At 33.9% G+C, this 6,628-nt stretch overlaps 1 pseudogene; it reads left to right on the top strand.

Annotated features, from left to right (window-relative positions):
- The first annotated feature begins 4,047 nt into the window (after nt 1–4,047).
- Nucleotides 4,048–4,377, top strand: LOC100917062 (annotated as a pseudogene).
- The last annotated feature ends 2,251 nt before the right edge of the window (nt 4,378–6,628 follow it).

Raw genomic sequence — 6,628 nt, 5'->3', positions numbered from 1 at the left:
GCCTCTGACATAATACTATTACTTACAAGTTGTGTGACCTTGGGAAAATTACTTAACTCCATTTACCTCAATTTCCTCATCTGAAAATGAGAAGAAAATGGCAAATTGATCCAGTATCTTTGCCAAGAAAATCCTAAATGTGGTAAGGAAACAGTGACTCAAAAAAAAAAAAAACTAACAAAAAAAGAAAACCCTGGTTGTCGAGTCAAAAGATCTGCACTTTAATTAATTCTTACTTCTTCTTTTTCCCTTTCAGATCTAGGATAAGTCATTTGAGCCCAACTTCTTAGGGTTCAGGATTCCTAGCTATAGAATGAGGAGTTTTTACTGGACGATCACTCAAGTTTTTTTTAGATTTATTATCCTATGATATTTTGGAAAAAATCTACTGGTACTTCTAATAATATTGATATTGACCAGAGTAAGTATAGAAACTATTGGAAAGTAATTTTACCAACATTAGTAAATTTGATACCAAATATCAAAAATACCAAACCAGGATGACCAAAGTAAAATTTTTGAATCTGTTCTACTGGATGTGATATGACATTTCCATCCATTCAGAATGAATGCAACATTTGCATTAACAGCACTCTTAATGATGTATTAAAAGAAAATTCAATTTGCAGGACAATTATAACATGAAGAGTTTAATGATTAATTATATAATTTCTCCACTATTGTTTCTAATCCATTTCAAATCTTCCACCATAATCACGTCTCCTTTAGCTATAACCAAATCACTAAAAATATTGAAAATCATCATGTGATTATGAGGAAGGTAGCTAAATTTCAAGTGTGTGTGTATGTGTGTGTGTGTGTGTGTGTGTATGAGAGACAGAGTAACAGAGACAGAGACAAAAATAGAGACAGAAACAGAGAGAGACAGAGAAGGATAAAGACAGAGACAGAGACAAACAGACAAGACAGAGATAAAGAAAGACAAAGATAGATACTCATCATGCAACAAAGTAAGATTAAAAAAACCCTACAACAACATTGGCTTAGTAGTATTCAAGTAATCTCATTCCAGTTCTAGCTCTGTCACTCACAAACAATAGTACCTTCATTTCTCTTGGCCACAATTCGCTAACCTGAAAGACAAAAGGTTGGGATTAAATGGCCTTTTAGATCCTTTCCAGCTTTATACAGGATATGATGAAATTGTAGTATTAAAACTGCAAGTTTCCTGAGAAATAATTAACTGATAAGCTCAAAATATATAAACATTGACCCAAACATATGAATATTTAAAAATTACCTGCTGGCAGTAGCTTTACCAGTAGCATTATATAACCGGTACAAAAATTTTATATTTACTATTAAAGAGAACTGACATGTTTCCTATGATTTCTTAAAGAAATAACAGATCCACAGATGGAATAAATACATTTTAATCAATGTAGTCAATGCAAATGCCCAAGTTTCAGTTCAAAGACATATTCCATTAGGGCATTCCTTTGACTGTATCTCTATTTGATATATGGTATGTCTATTTGTCAATGTTATATAATCTAGAAATCTGAAAAAAATATTAAAAAAAATTAAAAGTAGAACTGAAACCACCACAGGTAGTCAATTAAGGCACAAGATGCAATTAAGAAATACAGAAAAAAAAAGCTTATGCAGAAGACTGTATAACAACATTTCTCATACCTTTTTATCATAATGATGGTTACAAAAATAGATTCATAGAACCATGGCTTGGGAAGAAATTTGAGGCTACAGAGTCCAATCTCCTCATTTTGTAGGTTAGGAAATTTAGGAAGAGAGAGACTGAATAACTTGTCCTGGGTCATACAGCTAGTAAATCCTAAGACAGAGGTTGAAATCATATCTTAATTGAAATTAACTACTCTACCCATTTTTCCATCCTGTCTCTTTTATCTGGGTGGTAGATCTGAAATTTGATTAAATGTGCTATTTTAATATTCTTTAGTCAACTACTGTTTTTCTGTACATGAATTCTGTGCTTCAAGATCATACTAAATCCAGTGTTTATAATAGGCTTCCTTCAACTGCATCCAGTATGTGTTTTCATTACCTATCTAACTGTCCAGACAGTGGGTACTTAAGCAATGAAAATTAATTCTGATACTTGCCTAGGCAAAATGCCATTAGGAAAATAGATAATAGTCAAAAATTGTTAACCTGAGATTCATGGACCTCAGAAAATCCATGAACTTGGGAATTTTAATGTTTTATTATCTACATTTCAGGGGTTTTGGGGGCTTAGAACTTTTAATATTTTGATAATTATTTCAATGTAATTGACTTCCTTTATGAACTTATATATTTTATTTTGTGCATTTAAAAACATTATTCTCAGAAGACACAAAAAGTATCAAGAGCCTCTATGACAGATTTAAAGCTAGAAATGATCCTAGGAAGCAACTAATGTAATTTTTTCATTAAATGTAGAGAGATTAAATGACTTTCCTAAAGTAACAAAAGTTTCAAAAAAAGGAACCTAAAGTAAAATTCAGTTTCAAAGGATAATAGTTAACTGAAAAAACCACAGAGGATATCTCATCTATACCTCGCTCTCCAAAGTGAAGGAACTGCAAACTAAGGAGATTCATGACCTGTAGTCATATAACTAATACATAACACAAGTTAGAATCTGAATGCAAATACTCTAGACTCTAGAACTAAAAATCTTCCATAGTACCAACATGTCTTCCATGGGATAACTGTTACCAAAAATTTTAGAAGTGATACTTAGGTCAAATATAAAATATTTTTAAAAAATGTTATTTGTTGTAGTCATATGAAACCCACCTTCTCATACTCTTGCCCCATTCCCCAACTGAGAACAAAACAACAATAAAAAAAACTCATTACAAATATATATAATGAAAGCAAATTTCCACATTGGCCATGTCCAAAAAAATTTTGTTTCATTCTATACTCTGAATTCTTAACCTCTTTATCACTACCGTTATGAGAGGGTGGATAACATGATTCATTATTAATATTCTAAAATCCTGGTTGGCATTTATATTAATATGAGTCAGTACAATTATATACATTTATATATCATCACTTTTTCATCCATTCCCAAATTTATGGGCATCTTCTGAGATTCCTATTCTTTGTCAGTTTAAAAAAAGCTATAAATATTTTTGTACATTCTTAGAGTTTGCATTGCTTAGGATTAGTCTCTCCTTTAATGTCTTTTTTCTAATTCTTCCTGTTTGTCTCCTTTTCCTGCTATTTCCTTGTTGAGTGAAGTATATTTCTGTACCTAATTCTATGTATATATATTATTTCTTTTTTTGACCACTTCTGGAGTGAGGTCCAAATGTCAGCTCCACCCACTGTCTTCCCAATCCAATCCTCCTTTTTTGTGTAGATGTTTACTTTTGTACCTTCATTTTGTGAGATAATTTCCCTCAATTCTTTTCCTTCTCTTTCTCTTACTCTACACTATATCCTTCTTCCCCTTTCTTTCCCTTCTTTTCTTAAGATCAGCAAGACATAACAAAACCACAGCTAGACTTTGTCTAATTGGATTCCTTTTAAACGCCTTGATGATAATAGAATTCATAGCTAATATGTATTGTTTCCCTACATTTGAAGGTGTTTGCAATTACTATCAAAAGTCATGAACATAGAAGACATGGGTATATAAGACATTTATTACAAGAGAAAGGCAAGTATATGTGGGAACTCCATATACCAAAAAGCATGCCATGTAAAAAATGGCTTGGATATTAATAAGGTACAGGAAAAAGGGGAATTATGAAGCAATTTCCTCCCAATGGGAGTGACATGGAAAGAGCGCAATAGGGGAGGGGAGTAAGAAAGAGCAGGAGACAGCAGAAGAGGGGGACCCTGACAGTAGAGAGTCATCCCCCTGTTCCTTTCTTTTTTTCCTCTGCCTCTTGGTCTTCTCCCTTTGCTTCTTCTCCCCTCTCCTTTCCCCCTCCTCCTTCCTTCCCCTCTGTCCTTCCTTGTCTCTCTCCCTCTCCTCTTCCATATCCATCCTTCCCTCCATCCTCTTTCATTCCTCCCTTTGCTGGCCTAGATGATGCAGTGGTGGAGATGGCAGGCCATGGAGCCCAAGTGGACATCAGGGGTTGCACCAGGATGTGTTCTCCAAGATGGGTCACATACCTAACTAGTGGGGCTGTTAGCCCTACTAGTGAAGATTATAAATTCCTGGAAAATATGAACAAACTGAGTAGATTGAAGTATTTAGAAATGAATGATATTGCAGTAAACATAAGTAGAAACCTAAAGGACTTAAACCAGAAATATGCAGCACTCGAGTCTTATCTGAATCAGATCACTTTAAGTGAGAAGCAAGCAGAAGTTCTTGAGCAGATAGCCTTCAAGTTGAATACATGTTCAAAGAAATTAGAAGCAAAGTAAAAAGTTACAGAGGCAATGAAAGACTTCTTTAGCACAAAGAAAATGTTTTATAAGATCTGAAATGAGGAAAATGGAACTTAATTCCTAAGCTTCAGTTCCATAACAGGCAGTGATATTGCTGAATTGCAGTCCTACCTTTAGTTGGATGTGTAACTTTGAGCATCACTTAATGTCTTCCTAAAACTATATCCCCTGGATTGTTTGCTTATCATGTGCTTCATTTTGGATCAAGACTCAGAAATCAGGACCAATCCCCTCTAGAGCAGACACAGATGATTATTTTGGAGGGAAAATCTGAACTAGTCTTGTTGCTGCTTTCTTAGGAGATTGCATATTATATTATCCCAGGGTCTAAGGGATAGCCTCAGGATTTTCAAAGCTCCCAAAAGAGACTGAACTAGGGCAAAATCTGATTGCTGCCCCATTGTCTGAGTTCCCCAAGTTCCAGCCTTTGGATCTTTTCAATAATAGGCTATTGCTAGACTCCATTTGAATTAACCAGCTGGAAAGCTCTATTTATTAAAACTGGCAGAATTGTAAGCCCCCTTTTGATCTGGATTTCCTGGCTTGGTTATTCCTCTATAAATTGGGATAGATACTGTAAATGAGATCTGATCTGAGCTTGGAGGCTGAGCCATACACTACTGCTGCCTTCTCAACTTCCTATTTTCTGTGTACATTACTCAAGTCTTTCTGCTTTGGGAAAGGCAACTCTGCTGTCAGAGCCAGTTGACACTTGTCCCAATTGCTATGTCTTTGTATGCGTTTAGGAGTCTCCAGGATGGGTTTGAAGAGCTCTTTTTTATTGACGCACAATGTTTCTTTGGGCTCTGACACTATTTGCTCCTGTCTCAATCCTATCCTAGTGTTTGCAGACTTCCCTATGTCCCTAGTCTATCTGACCCAGACAAAAGATTCATTGTGACTTTGGCCAGATTTCTCTGTCAGGATTTGGTCTGGTGCATTTTTTACATTTGTTTGGAGGAATTATAGATAGAAATGACTGTCTCCACATATGAGATATTTTTAGAAATTGTCTTCTACTTGGAATTATTTATACTTTCTATCCCTCAATATAGGTTTAGTTTTATTATATCATAATAGATCATCCCATAATATAGGGCCACCTCTTCTTTTTGTGCTCCTTTTCCTTCTCCTTTTTCTTCTTTTTCCCTCATCTTTAACTTCTTTGCCTTCTACCTTCTTCTGCCTAATTAATTTTTAAGCCTGGGTATTTTTATAAAAATATACTATCACATATTTCGTTCTTAATACAAACATGTTGAGTTTTTTAACTGAATCAACATTCATTAAATATATATATATATATAACAAAAAACTAATAAGTGCATTTTTTGACGTTGTTTCTGAACTTATTATTACTTTTATATTGATACCATACATGTAATTCCTTTTCTCCAGAATGTAAAATTGAAAACTTTCCTATTTCAGATTCATGGAGAATCAAGTATAAATAAGATTTTAAAAAGTGAATTTCTTTCTTTTCAAAAAAGAAGTAGTGTTGTGTGGGAATCCTTAAAGGATTTAGGACAAAACAAAGTCTCATATTCTGGTCTAATTTTCAGATTCTATATCTCTCAAGAAGATTTTAGTTCTTAAGAAGAGAAAGAAGATTCTACTCCTAGAACTCACTGATCACTTCATGTTTTTAGGCTCCTGTTGAGTGCTAGATACTGGTCTTCAGGAAAACTCTTTGGTGAGGAAAAGTACAGTGTGCATGGCCTAAACCATATGATGACCTCACTTCAATGTAAACTATAATATATTTGAAAGGGAAGAAAAATGTGAAATTTGTCAAGGAGTATATTTCTAAATTTCAACTGCTTCTCAACTTGGAAATTTTACATATGCAAATATTTAAGACCAAAAGAACTCTGAAAGTTACTTAGTTAATGACACTTGGCCTTATCAAATGGAAAGATAAGACTGCCCAGAGTTCATTTCCCCTTGAAAAGAATGATAAAAAAAAAAAAAAAAAATTGTGATCAGTATAATCTCTCAAAGTAGCAAAAATCATTGAAAGGAAAACCTATTTACAGAAAGTTTGATATGAACTCAACAAAGTCAGATGATTTCAAGTGCATTTACAGATGAAACAAAGAAAGATAACAGAAAAATGATCAAGTCTGTCAGCATTTCTAAAACATTTTTCATTATTGATGAGGATAGAGCCACTTTCTCCTATCTTTAAAACCTCATCTTCTGATGTCCTACATTAAGAAGTGAAAAT

Source organism: Sarcophilus harrisii, chromosome 3 (assembly GCF_902635505.1).
Source record: "Sarcophilus harrisii chromosome 3, mSarHar1.11, whole genome shotgun sequence".
In the NCBI taxonomy this organism is placed as follows: domain Eukaryota; kingdom Metazoa; phylum Chordata; class Mammalia; order Dasyuromorphia; family Dasyuridae; genus Sarcophilus; species Sarcophilus harrisii.
The sequence above is the reverse complement of the archived record's forward strand: the minus strand, read 5'-3'. Positions and strand labels throughout refer to the sequence as shown.